The sequence below is a fragment of the Ovis canadensis genome, chromosome 1, assembly GCF_042477335.2.
Source record: "Ovis canadensis isolate MfBH-ARS-UI-01 breed Bighorn chromosome 1, ARS-UI_OviCan_v2, whole genome shotgun sequence".
NCBI classification, from domain to species: Eukaryota; Metazoa; Chordata; class Mammalia; order Artiodactyla; family Bovidae; genus Ovis; species Ovis canadensis.
The window spans coordinates 95,253,561-95,271,768 of NC_091245.1; the positions used below are offsets into that span (position 1 = coordinate 95,253,561).

At 42.1% G+C, this 18,208-nt stretch overlaps 1 protein-coding gene and 1 long non-coding RNA gene across 2 annotated transcripts in view; one reads left to right on the top strand and one right to left on the bottom strand.

Moving 5' to 3' along the window:
• The window catches only part of VTCN1 (V-set domain containing T cell activation inhibitor 1), a 72,554-nt gene that overhangs the window by 40,404 nt on the left and 13,942 nt on the right, over positions 1 to 18,208 (bottom strand). The window lies entirely within an intron of this gene.
• Positions 530 to 18,208, top strand: part of LOC138446760 (uncharacterized) — a 29,292-nt gene continuing 11,613 nt past the window's right edge. Inside the window, exon 1 of the long non-coding RNA XR_011259551.1 lies at positions 530 to 9,700. This is a non-coding gene — a long non-coding RNA (uncharacterized lncRNA). The remainder of the gene's footprint in view (positions 9,701 to 18,208) is intronic.

Sequence of the window (18,208 nt, forward strand, 5' to 3'; positions counted from 1 at the left end):
ACTGTTTCCACTGTTTCCCCATCTATTTCCCATGAAGTGATGGGACCAGATGCCATGATCTTCGTTTTCTGAATGTTGAGCTTTAAGCCAACTTTTTCACTCTCCTCTTTTACTTTCATCAAGAGGCTTTTTAGTTCCTCTTCACTTTCTGCCATAAGGGTGGTGTCATCTGCATATCTGAGGTTATTGATATTTCTCCCGGCAATCTTGATTTCAGCTTGTGTTTCTTCCAGCCCAGTGTTTCTCATGATGTACTCTGCATAGAAGTTAAATAAGCAGGGTGACAATATACAGCCTTGATGTACTCCTTTTCCTATTTGGAACCAGTCTGTTGTTCCATGTCCAGTTCTAACTGTTGCTTCCTGACCTGCATACAGATTTCTCAAGAGGCAGGTCAGGTGGTCTGGTATTCCCATCTCTTTCAGAATTTTCCACAGTTTATTGTGATCCACACAGTCAAAGGCTTTGGCATAGTCAATAAAGCAGAAATAGATGTTTTTCTGGAACTCTCTTGCTTTTTCCATGATCCAGCAGATGTTGGCAATTTGATCTCTGGTTCCTCTGCCTTTTCTAAAACCAGCTTGAACATCAGGAAGTTCACGGTTCACATATTGCTGAAGCCTGGCTTGGAGAATTTCGAGCATTACTTTACTAGCATGTGAGACCCTAATAAATTTCCTTGTTGAAAAAGAAGAAATGTTTAATCTTCTTTAGTTTATTTTTTTATGGAATGTGTTATTAATATGTGCTTTCAAAATTGTATGAAGTTCCTAGAAGTTTATCAATTCAAGGTCTCTGCTATCCATGATATGTCTGGTTATAGTGTAATTAGTCATAATTCCAGTTATTATCTTAAAATGTTATCTCACTGAAACAATCAAATTTCCTTGTCAATTGCATTGAAGTGAACTCTCATCAGGTCTTTAAAACAAAAAGAAAAGAAAACTGGGATGAGATACCTACCTTTTAAGGACCAACTCTTATTGTATCAGAGATCCATAAGGATGATTAAACAATAGCTAATGCTTATTGGTCCTGTTCTGTGTGCCAGTGCTATGCATCCAGAGTCTCGTTCATTCCTTACAGTAATGCCTTGAGGCAAGTGTCGCTATCTTTACCTTCGTACATGTGGGGAGACTGAGGCTTAACTTAAGTAAATGACCAAACTCTCACAGCTAGAAAGTGGGAGAGCCAGGTCTCAAACCCAGGGAGTCCAGTTTGTGAGCCTGTTCTCCTAAGAGCCATACTTGTAGAAAAACTGCCATATGGCAGGAGGCTGCAAGTTTGGAAGGCCCCCTCAGCCCCACCCATGAATATCTTCTCTAGCTCTATTTCTGAAAACAAGGACTTCCCAGATTTGCTATGCCGTTATGTAGAGCAGTCATCTGAGAAGGCATCAAATGCTCTTTGTTTTATTCAGACATTAATGGTTTCTCTGTTGTCCAGTTTCTTCCTCCTCAAATACCTAGAAAACTGAGAGAAACTGTATTTCTTATAGACTATCAGCTTACCACTACTCGTGCCACTGATAAATGATTAATATTCTGAAAACTAGATTAAGTTAGCAAATATGGGATTAATCTGAATAAATTCTACTTTTAAACATTACAAGCAGAATATTTGAGTAAATCAAGTAAATATTTGAATAAATCAAACATATTACTTTGTTTATAAACTAATAAAGTAACTAGGTTTATAAAGGGATGCTGAAATTGAAGACATTACAGCCTATCCAAAAAGGTTCCCTCTCTCTTTTTTTTTTTTCCTCCCCAGAAAAGGAGAAAAGGAATTATTTGTGTCTCAGAGGGTAAAGCGTCAGTCTGCAGTGTGGGAAACCCGGGTTTGATTCCTGGGTTGGGAAGATCCCCTGGAGAAGGAAATGGCAACCCACTCCAGTACCCTTGCCTGGAAAATCCCATGGACAGAGAAGCTGGTAGGCTACAGTTCACGGGGCCGCAAAGAGCCGGACATGACTGAGCAACTTCACTTTCTTTCACTTTTTCTTTCTGTGTGAAGCATTGGGCTTCAAGGCAAAACTATGTACCATTCTCTAGATATCGATTAGTGTAGGTTTTAGGTTTGTGGGAAGCTTAGATTGCTGAGTACTCAAGTTCTTTCATTCCCTGAAGAATCCAGAGTATGTTTCCCTACCTCTACATTCCTCTCCTTCACCTCTTCATTTTGGAGAAATCCAGGCCAGTGTGGATTCAGGAAATGAAATCACAGAGTGGATCAGAGAATGAGCAGCAAGAGTGGGGAGTGGAGAGTGAGGAAGAAAATTGGCAAAGAGAAGGAGCTGTTCCTGGGAGCTTGAGGAGAGTGTAGAAGAGGGGGCATCCTTTCTGGGCAGCTCTGCTCTGCCCATACTGCCTTAATGACAGTGGACAGCATGGCTTTGTGTTGGGGAAAGGGATTTTAGGAAAATGTGTATGAGAAGCTTGGGTGCTTTTTAAAGTCAAGTTGAGGAATCCTCTCTTCTTTCAAGCTGCCACTAGGGATCATGACACAGGATTGTGGGGTACTCCAAAGTCCGGGCACAGGGATTACATCATACCTGGGCCCCGATGCCACAAAACCAGAGAGACAGGACCAGCGAGTGGATTTCATCTCGCACACCAGCTTCTTTTCTATGACTGATGGTGGTGGCCTGGGATATCATGTTGGAAAAGACTGCAAGGTTGCCTCCAGACTCAGCGAGAGAGAGGACCACTATTGATAAATGATTTCTAAGTGACCACATGGGCCTCATCCCTGAGTTAGCAGCAACACATGAAAGGGGGCTTTAATTGGCTGATCAGTACCAACTACCTGAGTCTCAGGCTAATTTAGTTCAGTTCACTTCAGTCATTCAGTCGTGTCTGACTCTTTGCAGCCCCATGGACTGCAGCATGCCAGGCTTCCAAGTCCATCACCAACTCCCGGAGCTTGCTCAAACTCGTGTCCATCGAGTCGAGGCTAGTTTAGTAGCGAATTGAGGCTAATTTAATAACAAATCAAGGCTAATTTAATAGCAAAGTAATGCCAGTCCAATGGCAATGTTAGCTGACTGCATATTTGGGCATAAATATGCCCATATTTAAAGAAGAACACTGATTCATGTGTATATTTAGGACAGTGTTTCTCAAGCTTAGCCTTGCTGACGAGTGGAACCAGATAATTCTCGGCTGTGGGGCTGTCCTGTTCATTGTATTTTGTTTAGCAGCATCCCTGGCCACTAGCCGGGATGCCAGTAGCACCCCTGCCCTTCTCGTGACAACCTGACACCATCTCCAGGTGTGTCACCCAGGTTGATAATCATGGGTCCAGGAAAAACAGGATCAGGGTGGTGGTGTGATTAGAAGAGAAGCCTTTTGAAGAATAGTTATCAGAGAGGACTAACTGTAGTGGTGATCGTTCCAAAACGAAATAGGCTATATGGGCCTGTTCTCCATCCCCCCAGAAGCAGCAAAGCCAGTAGGTGAAAATGCTAGAGGTTAGGTTTAGATTTGCCACACAGAGAAACTTTCCAACAGAACTCTGTTGCACTGGCCTGAGCCTGCAGCCCCGCATCACTGTGTGTGGGTATGCACACTGGGGTTGAGCAACCACTTAAGGAGAGAAGAGGGAAGGGAGGAGCTTCTGGCACTAAACAAGGGTGGGAACAATCCCTGAAGTCCCTTTCAAATACAGTAGTTAAACGATTCTGTAATCTGATACTCCCTGGCATTTGCTCTGGCCTTGCCATTGCCAGAGTTCTGTATTCTGTACCTGCCTCCTAAAACTTTTGTTAATCACGTAACAATGATAATTGATACTGAGTGTATGACCTCATTTAATCCCCACAACAGCCCTCTGAGGGAGGTAATAATATCTGTGTTTCATAGACGGGGAAACCAAGACCCACTATCAAGGATCTCATCCAAGGGCTCATCCCTGGGAAATTAGACTCCATCATCCATGGCCTTCATTATTGTACTCTATTTTATATAAATCCAAGGGTTTTTTTTGTTTTTTTTGTTTGTTTGTTTTTTTGTTTTTTTTTTTCAGGAAAACATCTACTTTTGTTTACTGATTCTGCCAAAGCCTTTGACCGTATGGATCACAATAAACTGTGGAAAATTCTGAAAGAGATGGGAATACCAGACCACCTGACCTGCCTCCTGAGAAATCTGTGTGCAGGTCAAGAAGCAACAGTTAGAACTGGACATGGAAAGTTTTGTAAACCCCAGTGTTCAGTTCTGTGCTGAGGCTCATGTTTCATACAGTTGTAACTGGTGGAAGGACTACACGGCCAGTTTTACATGGACTGAAAGGGTCTCCTTCTATCTTTTGTCTGAAATCCTGAAAGGAAAACAAGAAGGAGGAGTGTCAGGTGGAAAAATATAGAATGTTCATAACTAGACACCACCTTTCCCCAGACAATGTTGGGTTTGCGGCAAAGCCGTTTTATTTTATTCTTAAGCCAGCTCTATTTATAACTGTCCCCTGATTGCCCACAAAGCCCACATTAGCATTTCATTGGCCAGGTACACAAGCAGAGTGAGACAAAAGTCAACACAAGTCCTTTTCCTAATCATACCTGTATTTCCCGTTCCTCCTTATTCTCACCCTGGAGGAAAAAAAACATTTCCAGAAGACTCCTTCAGCAGCATAACTGATCTCATTGTGTTTAACAACAAACACACTTCAAACCTTTCCCAAACCTCCCGTGAAGTGTCTGTACTGTGAGAGAAGCAGGTGTCCTCTAAGCGGTCTGTGTGGCCTGCACTGCAACAGCTTAACTGTGAGTCTCAAACCAGCCTTGAGGAGACGCTCACAGCACCCAGGGTGAGGTTTGGCTGCTAACAAGCACTTCGTTTTCATGATCACAGTTGTTGTTTGGGCTGCTCTTCTTTTGCCACTGCCTTCTCCCTGGCTTGGCCCACATCACCTCAGTCAGATCGTCTCTGGAATGGACGACACTGAGAGAAAGCGCTGTGTCATCCTTGCTCCTTATCAATTCCTCCCAGAGCCCAGCACTCATGATCTGAGGAAGTCTCGATGGGAACAGGGGCTGGTGTTAAGAATGATGCCATTCATCCTTTGGTGGTGGCAGATTAGCTGCTAAGTCATGTCTGACTATTTGTGACCCTATGGACTGCAGCCCACCAGGCTCCTCTGTCCCTGGGATTTCCCAGGCAAGAATGCTGGAGTGGGTTGCCATTTCCTTCTCCAGGGGATCTTCTTGGCCCAGGGATCATAGCCACGTCCTGTGTCTACTGCACTGGCCAGAAAATTCTTTACTCCTGAGCCACCAGAGAAACCCATCACCTTTGCCATACCCTAAAGCCACAGCGACTGTTTGGTGTTGTATTCCTTGACCTGCCTTCAGGATCACGCGCTGTCACTGAAGAAATTCAGATAACTGCTTGGGCTGTATCCTCTCAGAACACCTAACCCTGGGATTAGTTCACTGCTTATTCATTAAGAAAACCAGAAACAAGTACATCTGTCTTCCTCAGAGCTTTTCTCTAGCTGAGCACATATATCTGTCCCAGGCAGTCTGAAGTCTCTGCATCCTGAAATGGGATACCATGTCATATCTGTTGACTCTGATGCTTCCATCATTCACTCTCTATTTCAGTAACCCTAGAAAATATCCCAGAGAAAAGCAGGCCACTGTGTCTTGGAAATCAGTAGGGATATGGTGTTCAGTCTTCCAAAAGTCCTACCAGGACTACAGATCTGCTGCAAATCTTCACCTGCTAGGACCCACATTCTCATCTTTTAGCCACAGGCACAGTTCTCCAAGTGTGGCCATTGGGAAGGTTTTAAGGATGGAGATGTGGCAATCGGGCTGCCAGGCCCATTCTCTCAGGACCTGGTCGGCCTGTCTGAGCTGCACTCTTCAGCTGCCCTGGTGCTGCCGTGTGCTCTATAACAAGCCTCGGTTCTCCACATCAAGGATGGTTCTGAAACCCAATGCAGGGGAGGCGCTCCCTGTCCTAGGAACCACAGCCATCCTCAAGTTGAACTCCCCTGTGGACCTGTCTGCTATAGACATGAAGTTCCCTGGCCTTCCGGGACTCTGCACCCTGCCTCTGCCCTGGAGCTGGGTTTGAACCCAGACCTTCTCGTGATGATTTCAGACTCTGCTCTTGGTCTTTCCCTTCTGGTTCAGCCTGAGTTCTGGCGCCTTGGTCTCTACTTTCTCCTGTAGATTCATGGTTTCTGCAGTCTCCTGGTACTACATGCAATAAGAACCTACTGTGTTCTCCAAAACCCACCCCCAACTCCCATCCCAGACCCTGTGAGCCACCCTAACCCACTGAGACCCAGGATCTGGCACAGACCCGGAGATGGTTACAGGGCTACAAGGAAACACAGGATTTCTTTTAATCTTCTGAGTAAGACTTCTCAGAACACATTCAGATACCATATTCTAGTAAAAGCTTAAGACTGAAATCTCAAGTATTGATTTGAGAATGAAAAGTGAGGCATGCATATAAATTCTGAAAGTTTAAAGTTTGAACACAAATGTAAGCTCAAGAAGAGTTTGCCTAAATCTGTGGATACTTTATCCCATTTCTTGCCCCACTCTGGCCCCTACCTCCATGTTCCATCTATTCTACATTACTTTGGGCCTCTAAATAGGCCAGGCTGTTTCTCATCTCTGTGCTTTGTTCATGCTGTTTTTCCAGTTCTTGGAATATTGTAGGCAGTTAATGTTCGTTGAATAAGTGCTCCACCTTAGAAAACGTTTCCCTCAGAGTGTCTAGCACATAGTATTTAAAACTTGTTGAAGTAATGGTTAAATTAAATATCAGTACTGTGTTACTAAGGGAAACTAACACATTCTTAACTTTTGAGCATCCAATTATGGCAGAAATTATCGTTTATCTTCCTCTTGTAAAAGAAAATATTAGGAGTTTGGGGTTGACATGTACACACTACCATATTTAAAATAGATAACCAACAAGGACCTACTGTATAGCCCAGGGTACTCTGTTCAATATTCTGTAATAACCTAAATGGGAAAAGAATTTGAAAAACAATAGATACGCTCATACACACACACACACATATATATATACACATATGTATAACCAAATCACTTTGCTGTACACCTAAAACTAACACAACATTGTTAATCAATTATACTCCAATATAATTTCTCTCCAGGAATGACTTATGAAATAGAGGAGTGCTTAAAGGAGCTTTGCAGAGAATGAAAATTTAACTTTCTAGCAACAGTGAATATAGATATATTAAAAATAACCATCTTACTTTATAAGTGTTTAAAACACTGAATAAAACAAAGCAAAACCACATGCATATTATTTTTGAACATTTGCTTTTGCTAGCAAGAAAAAGAAGTGAGATGTACAGAGGCTGAAAATGAAGGAGACACATGAATCCAGGGAGGTTAGAGAGTGGTGAACAGCGGCTGGCTGTGCTTCCCAGTGACCCAAAGCTTCTGTCTTAAGAGTCATGCAGAACACAGAGACAACGCTAAGGGACGACACAAGCTAGGGGCTCCAATTGGAGACTCAGGTAAACTAGGATCCCTACTTCCCCAAAGAACAATAGCCTCATTTGGTCTTAATTTTGAGTGAAGAGAAAAAAATTACTCCCCTGAGTCTGGGTATATATCATTCAGTCATCATGCAGTTTAGAAGACTGAATTCACAACACATCCAGCCCCAAAGAATCCTAAACCAAGAATCAAGTTTAAAGAGTTCCTAGCAGGTAAAGTTTTGATGCTTGATAGAAGTTGAAGGAAATATTTCAGAGGAAATATACTCTACAACAGATGAATGGATAAAGAAAATATGGCATATATTCACAATGGAGTCCTACTCAATCATAGAAAAGAATGAAAAAATGCCACTTGCAGCAACAGGGATAGACCTAGAGATGATCATATTAAGTGAAGTAAGTCAGACAGAGAAAGACAAATATCCTTTGATATCTATTGTATGTGGAATCTAAAATATAACACAAGTAAACTTAATTACAAAACAGAAACAGACTCACAGACACAGAAAACAAACTTATGGTTACCAGAAAGTGGGGGGATAAATTAGGAGTTTGGGGTTCACATATATACACTAACATATAGGGAGTAGATAACCAACAAAGATCTATTGTATAGCACCGGAAACTATCCTCAATATCTTGTAATAATCTATAATGGAAAATAATTTTTAAGAGGATATATGCATGTGTGCCAAGTTGCTTCAGTCATGTCCAGCTATTTATGACCCCATGGACTGTAGCCTGCCAGGCTCCTCTGTCCGTAGGATTCTCTAGGCAAGAATACTGAAGTGGGTTGCCATACTCTCCTCTGGGGAATCCTCCCCACCCAGGGATCAAACCCATGTCTCCTGCATTGCAGGTGGATTCTTTACCATTGAGCCACTAGGGAAGCCTACATATATATATAGACCTGTACAAATTTCAGTTGTACAGATATATACATATATACATATCTGTACAGATATATATATCTGTACAACTGAAACTAACAACATTGTAAATCAACTATATTTCAATGAAAATATTTTAAAAATTAAAAAATAAATAATTTTCCCACCTCAAAAAAGAAAAAAAGAAGATAAAGAAATGCACTCTCAACCCAGGCTCCAATGAATTTCTGCAAATGAAATTCCCTCAAATCAGTTCATAATAAAAAAATTATTAAGTACACAAACAAAAAACTAACATGAACAAAAGTTGGTAGAAACAAGCCACAGATTGGGAATGAAAAGACTTTGAATATTGAAACTGCTAGATACAGATTATAAAATAAGCCTTTCAAATTTGTTAAAATAAATGGAAGAGGGAAAGCAAGCCCGAATAAGGAACAAGAGACTAAAAAAGCTGAAAAGAAAAATTTGAAAAAGAACCAGACAGAATATATAGAAAAGAAGAATAAATAATTGAGTTCAAACTTACTGAACAGGTTAAGTGGTAGATTGAATACAACTGGAAGAGAGAAATAGTTAATCCAAAGTAAGAGTGGAAGAATTACACATGGTATAGTATGGAGAAACAAAGAGGTTAAAAATATAAAAGAGGGGATGGAGGATCAAGAGGCTAGAGAAGGGGGAGCTCACAAACATATCAAAAATATACTCCCCGTGTGGAACAATTCTCAGAGAAAAGCCGCACATTTCCTGTACAAACAAAGCTGCAAGATAGATCTCCACGTAACAGTGTAAGATAGAAAAAAAAAAAAAGATCTCAGTATGGGACTGGTGCCCCTGAGGGATCTCTAAGGAAGAGAAAATCCCCAGGGGCAGATCCCACCAGGGGAGACCACTCGCATGCTGGGAAATCCCCTCAAACAGAGGCGCTGGAGAAACCTAGGCTCTAATTGCGTGGAAGGCCCATGCTGGTTTGCTAACAATCAGGGCAGAGAGAGACCTGAGCTAGTGGTCAGGTCAGGGAATTCCGTTTGCTGAAATTTGTTGTGGCCTGGGTTGAGAGTGCATTTCGCTTTTTTCCTTCCTTCTTTTTTTTTCTCTTTTTTGTGGGAGAACCACCAGGGAGAGAGCCTCCTTGCTGCACTTCCCAATCCGAAGAGGAGAACTTCCTGGTTCGGCTCGCTCCACACCTCAGTCTGCCAGGAGATGCGAGCAAAGATCCGGTCTACCTGTGCAGAGACAAACCAGGGCACCTGCGGTGTGATGGAACTGAACAGCAGAGAGGGGTATCAGTACAAACAGTGGGCAGCAAGGTGAGCCAGCCAGACATTGTCAGTGCACGCACCTGGCAGATATCGTGGGCAGTACCACAAGAAAACACAGCAGCTGAATGCTGAATCTTAGGCAGACAGGCCCTGGGAGAGGACTTGACTTAGCTATGTGGAGACAGCCAGGAGGGCCTGGCCCAGGGGGAGCCGTGGAGCCCATTGTTAGCATGCATGGCGGGGGAGGGCCTGGGCACAGCAGACATTGGCACCACAGCAAAGCACAGTGGCTGGGGATGGAATCTCAGGCAGATAGGCCCTGGGCAGGAGCAGGAAGTAGTTCATTTCCCAGTGGGATTGCTCAGGCTCCACTCACCCTACTCTGCAGCTTGGTGCTGGATCTGGGGCGGAAGCATCCTGGGAGAGGTTTGCCACAGAGGCAGCGCAGGTCCCCAGTGGCAACATAGCACCTCAGTTCCTGCAGGCACAGCACCTGAGCCCCTAGACCCATCACACCACAGCCCAGCACTAGGTCTGGGATGAAGACAACAGAGAAAGGGAGATGACGTTGGGCTCCTTCTGTGTATGGGTTCTCTGTGACCGTGGAGGCTTGACTTGCTTCAGTGGCCACTTCCTTTAGGACTAGGCATATACGCAAGGGCAATGGAGTTTGACTGAACTTGGGGCTTCTACTGCAACAACTGGGGAGCAGACCCTGCCTCCCAACAGGGTGGTGATGGTCACGGAGCAGAGAGGGCGCCCTGCCCCCACATCCAGCCAGGCTCTTGGTTGTGACCCCTACCAAGAGGATGACGGTCAGCCACTGAGGAAAGACATGGCTGGAATGTACACCCAAACCAGGCCTTGAACCGAAGACACCGGACTCACACAGTCTACACAGGGATACTCCCACAGAAAAACAACCCTTCAAGACCACAGTAGGTAACTTTTTCTCCTAAATTCACAGAGACAGAGAAAGTTAAGTAAAATGGAAAAGCAGAGGAACTTCTCTCAATGAAAAGAACAAGATAAATACCCTGAAAGAACAAAGAATGAAACAGAGCTCACCAGTCTACCAGGACCTCAGTTCAAACAGGAGGTTATAAAAATGTTAAAGGAATTAAACAAGATTATCAACAGAAATGCAGATAACTGAGATAAGGAACTAGAAACCAATCTAGTGTGAGAAAGTCTAGGTGTACCAATCAAAATTAGACATTTCAATTGCCAAGATAAAAATCAATCTAGAAGCAATGAATATCAGACTAAATGACACAGAAGAAAAAAAATTGAAAAAAAGAGAGTGATCTGGAAGATAGAATAATGGAAACCATCCAATCAGAACAGCAAACAGACAAATGAAAGCAACATACACGATCTATGGGATAATATAGTAATATGAAGCATTCCAACCTACACATAATAGGGGTTTCAGAAGGAGAATAAAGAGCAAAGGGGATTGAAAAAGTATTTGAATAAATTATGGCTGAAAAATTCCCAAACCTGTAGAAGGATATCCTGTAGAGATATCCTGGTACAAGAAGCACAGAAAGTCCCAAACAAGATGAACCCAAACAAACGCATGCCAAGACACCATAATTAAAATGGCAAAAATTAAAGAGAGGATTCTAGAGGCCACAAGAGAAAAACAAAGGGTCAGTTACAAAGGAACCCCATTAGGTTATCAGCTGATTTCTCTGCAGAAACTTTGCAGGCCAAAAGGGAGTGGCATGATATATTCAAAGTCATGAAAAGGAAAAGGAAAAACCTGCACTTAGAATACTCTACTCAGCAAGATAATCATTTAAAATAGGAGAGAGAAAGACTTTCTCACACAAGCAAAAACTAAAAGAATTCAACAATACTGAATCTACCCTAGAAGAAATATTCAAAGGTCTTCTCTGAAGAGAAAAGAAGCAAAAATCCATAGGAAAAGGAAAAATCATAATAGGAAAGGTAAATATATAGAAGTATTGAAGATCACTTAAATAAACCAGTATATAGATTAAAAAACAATCAAAAATTTTCGTAAAAGTGACTATAACTATAATTATCAGCAAAAGGATAAGTATGAAGATGTAAAATAGGACATCAAAATCACAAACTGTGGGCGAGGAGAGTATAAAAATGTGTACCTTTTAGAATGTGTTTGGATTTATGTGACTATCAGTTTAAAGAAAGTAGCTATAGTTATGGGTCAACATACTTGAACTCCAGGGTAACCACAAATCAAAAACATACAATAGATTCACAAAAAACAAAAAGAAAGGATCTCAAGCATGTTATAATACAAAAGAAAACCATCAAATCAGAAAAGGAAAAACAAAAGAAGAAAAAACATTAGAGGAACAGATTCATTCCTAGATTTTTCTGCTATTTTCCAAGCAATTTTATAATGTCATCTTTTATGCTGGGATTAGGGGCTGGGAACATGCAACGAACTATTCATTCCAAAGGCAAAGGAAGAGCTGGGTAGCATGGAGAATGCAGAGAGTGAGAAGGCAGGTGTGGGCGATGGGCCCCTCGCGCTCCCTCTCTGCTTCTGCCTAGGGCTGGGCGTGTCCAGATGCCCTCTGTATGGTCACTGATGCCGTGGAGCCAAGGGGTACATGAGGCACATCTGAGTAGCCCAGGCTCCAGAACCAGTCCTGTTTCCACAATACCTCAAGGCAGATTCAGACAGCATAACTATTTTCACATTTGTCTGCCAAGATTTCTGGGCTTCCTTTCAAACCCTTAAAAAAGGATCCCTTTTCTCTCCACTTTAACCAATTATGCAGTATTACCCCAGACCCATAATTTAATCATTTTTTCCAGGCACTTGAGTAACTAGGGGACAAATCAATAGCATTTGTTCTGAAGTTCCTAAAAAGATATCACATTCTTTCAGCTCACTTGCAAGCTACACAGACTCCTTATTCTTTTGTGTATGGCCTCCCTCAATAGTGGCAATGTGTATTAGAAGCTGTCTCCTTGCCCTTATCAACCCTGTACATTTCTCTGTCTGACACTTTTCATATTGTATTAGAATGATCTATTTATACATTTGTGTCTTCTTTAATCTCCTCTCAATTTCTCAAGAACAGGAACTGCACCTTTTTGTTTTTGTGTAATAATAGGATGTTAAATTTAAAGCTTCAGCTGAGATTCAAGATACAATAGAGGCTGCATACCAAACTGAGACACCACATCACTCTAGAGTTTAAAAACGGAATCTTTGACAACCAGTTCCATGATTCTTAGCTACCTCAATCAGATGAAGGACTATAAAAAGGAATCAAAGTAGAAAGAGAAGATTTGTGATGCTATTTCTTAGGAGAAAAAAACTTTTTCCTCTGCTATGAGCACATACTCTTCCCCCTCCCAACACACAAAGCACGAAGTTGTGGTGTGGTGGGGACACCATGGACTATAGACAAACTCATACTTAAGAAATTTAATGTGATCTAGAACATAGGGGCTTCCCAGACTGTGCTACTGGTTAAGAGCTTGCCTGCCAATGCAGAAGACACGAGGGACGTGAGTTTGATCCCCGGGTTGGGAAGATGCCCTGGAGAAGGGCATGGCAACTCACTCCAGTATTCTTGCCTGGAGAATCCCATGAACAGAGGGGCTTAGCAGGCTACAGTCCATGGAGTCACAAAGAGTTGGACATGACTGAAACGACTTAGCCCAGCATGTATAGCACAGAACAGGTCAATGAGAGAGAGAGAAAGAAAGAGAAAGAGAATATGCATTTGGAGGTCGCCACTCCTTCACAGGGCTTCCCAGGTGACTCAGTGGTAAAGAATCCACCTGCAGTATAGGAGCCATGGGTTTGATTCCTGGGTTGGGAAGATCCCCTGGAGAAGGAAATGGCAACTGACTCCAATATTCTTGTCTGGGAAATTCCATGGACAGAGGAGCTTGGTGCACTGCAGTCCATGGGGTCTCAAAAGAGTTGGACCCAATTTAGTGACTAAACAACAACAACAACTCTTTTCCTAAAATACGGAATAGATGAGTTTGTCCAACAGACCAGATATCCTGGAGCCATAATGAGTTCCCACCAATAGGATTACCTGGGAGATGAGACCTGAGCATTGAGAGTCATGTGTGATGTAGACTTTTGGGGAATGAAGGACTGAGGGGACATCAGCCAGATGATGAGTAGGACATTTTCATCAGAGGCTTCAGAAGTTTCAGCATGTATTTCTCTACTGAATGTACTTTACAAGGTCAGAGGAAGATAAAAATAAAATCTTGCTTTGATTATAACCCACTGGTCATGTTGGATCAATATATCAGTCACATTTATTCCCCTAAGTGTCAGACATAGTGCCTGACTCATCCTAGACATTTGACAAATGCCAAACTGAGCTGACTGATTTTGGCACATACTCTTCTATGAATCAAAACATGTCCATGAGGCAGCCCAAATGGATGGCAGCCCATATTTTTATTTCAGGGTTATGTCTATTTAAATTACACTTTGGGGAAGGTTTTATGGAAACAATTAAAATTACCTTCTAAATACAAATATAGATTTAGATATCAGCCCTTATTTATTATACATACATATAGTCAAGCTCTAGAGACTCATTGCTATTGCAAATTCTATAAACCCCAAACATCTTGTGGTCTGATTTTTGACAATGTTACAAAGAATTATGAATCCAATAGAAAAGTTTAACTGAAACCAATGGACATGTAGAAAAGTATCCAAAGGCATTACATGGAAACTGAACAGAAAAAAAACTTCAAAAAAAATCCTCTTCCTCAACTTCTGTTCTTGTTAGCTCCCCAAACTTTTCCCTTCTCAAAAATTTCACCAGATTTCCCCTGAAATCCACTCACTTGTCTTTTCTTCCTCATAGCCTCAAATCCTCTCTCAGCTGCAAATCCACTCGGCCCTTCCCTTTCTCTTAGACCACATCCAGACTGCTCTGCATGGCTTACTCCACTGAATTCATAATCACGAGTAGTTGGGTGAGCAGACTTAGCAGAAAACACCAAGATTTTCCTGAGGAGTTGTGGGGAGAAGAAAGAGGCTGTGTGCTTCATTTTCCTCCAAAAGGGAGACTTGCCAAAGGGCAGCATTAGAAGGAAGAGTACGGCAATAAGCTATAATGGAGAAGAATCTGAAATATATATATGAGTGAATCACTTTGCTGTATGCCAGAAACTAACACATTGTAAATCAACTGTGCTTCAATAAACAAAAATGGGCATCAAAGAAAACCTGGCCTCTCTTTTACTACCTCTGGGACTTTCTCCACCTCACAGTAACTCATCTTTAGCTTGACTATGAAGTGAAACCTTACAAGAGATGTATTGCTTTGGGTTTTGTTTCTAATTAAAATATATAATATAATATTTTATCTCAGTAGTCATTGATGTGAAAGTATTAGTCTCTCAGTCATGTCCGACTCTTTGTGACTCCGTGGACTGTAGCCCATCAGGCTCCTCTGTCCATGGAATTCTCCAGGCAAGAATACTGGAGTGGGTAGCCATTCTCTTCTCCAGGGGATCTTCCCAACCCAGAGATTGAACCCAGGTCTCCTGCTTTGCAGGCAGATTCTTTATCATGTGAGCTACCAGGCAAGCCCCTTAGTCATTGATCAGTTCAGTTCAGTTCAGTTCAGTCGCTCAGTGGTGTCCGACTCTTTGCGACCCCATGAATCATTGATACTTGGTTGTAAATGAGTGTATTAGTTACTTTACACTAGGCTTGGATGGTAAATTAAGAAGGAAGAGACTAAGATATAAGAAAGAACATCTCAATAATGAGGAAGGGTGGAAACATTAGATACAAAATTTGCCATTTTCTTTTTCAAAACATTGGCAGGGTTAGTTCTGGTCCTGGAAAAAGGCTTATGTAAAAATTATTATTTTGGGGAGGCTAGTTGTCTGGTAGGAGTGTGAATTGGAGCAAACTTTAGGGTAGGGATGGGGCTTCCCTTATGGCTCAATTGGTAAAGAATCCACCTCCAGTGTGGGAGACCTGGGTTCGATCCCTGGGTTGGGAAGATCTGCTGGAGAAGGGAAAGGCTACCCACTCCAGTATTCTGGCCTGGGGAATTCCATGGACTGTATAGTCCATGGGGCTGCAAAGAGTCAGACACGACTGGGTGACTTTCACTTCACTTAGGGTAGGGACAGAAGGAGTTTGGCCATGTGTACCATAATGCTTCAGTGTGCGTGGGGAGTCTTGATCCAGCGATTCTGCTTCTAGGAGTCTACAGTAAAGAACCTGCAGGATGCATTTCTAAGGACATTAACTATAGTGTTGATTAAAATTAGCATAATAGTTGTGGGCAAATAATTGGAAGCACCTACATTTCTGAGAATTGGGAGCTGATTGAGTAAATTGAGGTTCATCTCTAGAGGTGATGCTATGTAGTTGTAAAGAACCACATTATAAAAGAATGTTTATTTATGTGAGAAATGGTCACAAAATTGGTAAGTAGAAAGTAGCTTCTAAAATAATATGTACTGTATGCTACCATTTATTAAATCTAAATATGGAGAAAAAAGGCTGAAAGGATATGTTAAAGGTGGTTATCTCCAGATTCAGGATGGTATAGATTTAGATGTTTTTTCTTTTGGGCTTTTCTGTATTTTCCAAGTTCTATCCACTGTCCCCATATTACTTTTGTAAAACAGATAAGAACATATTTTTAAAAAAAAAACATTGCTCTGTTTTCCCTAGGTTTGAACTTTCTTTGAGACAATGTATGAACAGGCATCTTTCAACGAGATGCTCCCACAAAGTTGTTCACTTACAACAATTTCCTGGATCAATGGTTTGTACTTATCATAGAGCTCCCACAGGAAAAGCCAGAACCCAGTGAATGCATGCTAGAAGTTACCCATAACTGGTTTTTCTTCCTTTAAGTTAGCAGGCATGTTCTTCATAGCTCAGTAGGTGATTTATAAGATGAGGTGATAGAGACCAGATTCAGTTTGGGGGACCCAGGTGAATAGCACCAGGAGTCCCAGTAAACAGCATTTCCTTCACATTTGGATACCTTTGGGAAATGCTGATGAAAGCCACCATCCTGTGCTTCACTGAATCCCTTACATGTATTAAACAGATTATCTCACAGGCCCCACATTTTCTGCCTCAGGTAATTAGCATTTACAAACAGATAACATGTTGATAAGAATGAATGGAGTATGTTGGGATCACTCTTAATGAAAATGCTTATTTGCTGAACCTATAAAAGTTGAGCATTTCATTAATCTAGAACTTTGTCTATGAGAAATGTCAACCTAGAAAAGGAGAAAATAGCCAGATTTATCTTTTTTTTTAAGTTTTGATCTTTCTTGCTTTCTTGTGCTTCTTTGAAGCACAAGCTGGAATCAAGATTGCCAGGAGAAATATCAATAACCTCAGATATGCAGATGACACCACCCTTATGGCAGAAAGCGAAGAACTAAACAGTGGAAACAGTGTCAGACTTCATTTTTTGGGCTCCAAAATCACTGCAGATGGTGACTGCAGCCATGAAATTAAAAGACGCTTACTCCTTGGAAGGAAAGTTATGACCAACCTAGACAGCATATTGAAAAGCAGAGACTACTTTGCTGACTAAGGTCTGTCTAGTCAAGGCTATGGTTTTTTCATGTATGGATGTGAGAGTTGGACTGTGAAGAAAGCTGAGTGCTGAAGAATTGATGCTTTTGAACTGTGGTGTTGGAGAAGACTCTTGAGAGTCCCTTGGACTGCAAGGAGATCCAACCAGTCCATTCTGAAGGAGATCAGCCCTGGGATTTCTTTGGAAGGAATGATGCTAAAGCTCAAACTCCAGTACTTTGGCCACCTCATGCAAAGAGTTGATTCACTGGAAAAGACTCTGATGCTGGGAGGGATTGGGGGCAGAGGAGAAGGGGACGACAGAGGATGAGATGGCTGGATAGCATCACTGACTCGATGGACGTGAGTCTGAATGAACTCTGGGAGTTGGTGATGGACAGGGAGGCCCGGCGTGGTGAGATTCACGGGATTGCAAAGAGTGAGACACGACTGAGTGACTGAACTGAACTGAACTGAAAGAGCCTCTTGAAGCTCGCGGGCCCTAGAGCCTGTGCTCCTCGGTAAGAGGGGCCGCTGCAGTGAGAAGCCCGCAGCTAGAGAGCAGCCCCTGCTTGCCACAGCCAGAGACAAGCCCACGTGGCAACAAACACACAGCACAACCGAAACATAAATAAATAAAAATTTTTTAAAGGTGTATGGGTCTTGGTTTTTTTAAAAAGGTTATCTTCCTCCAATGAGCAAGGCAGTTTCTCGATGAAAGACGTAGACGTGTCAGGTAATGCAAGAGAGCTGTGTGTTGCCTTCCATGTCACTGTGAGACCATCTTTTGTATCTTATCACCTTTGATCCTCAAGGTGGTTCTGGGAAGCCCATTTATTGTCCTTAATAAAAATGAAGTGACTGGCACAGGACCACACAGGATACATTTGGAAAAGAAGGTCAAGTCAGGCTCCACTGGTTCTAAGTCCATCTTTTCCCATCTACTGTACAGCTGAAGAAAAACAGCAACACTCCGCCCCTTCTGTTTTCCTCTGCTC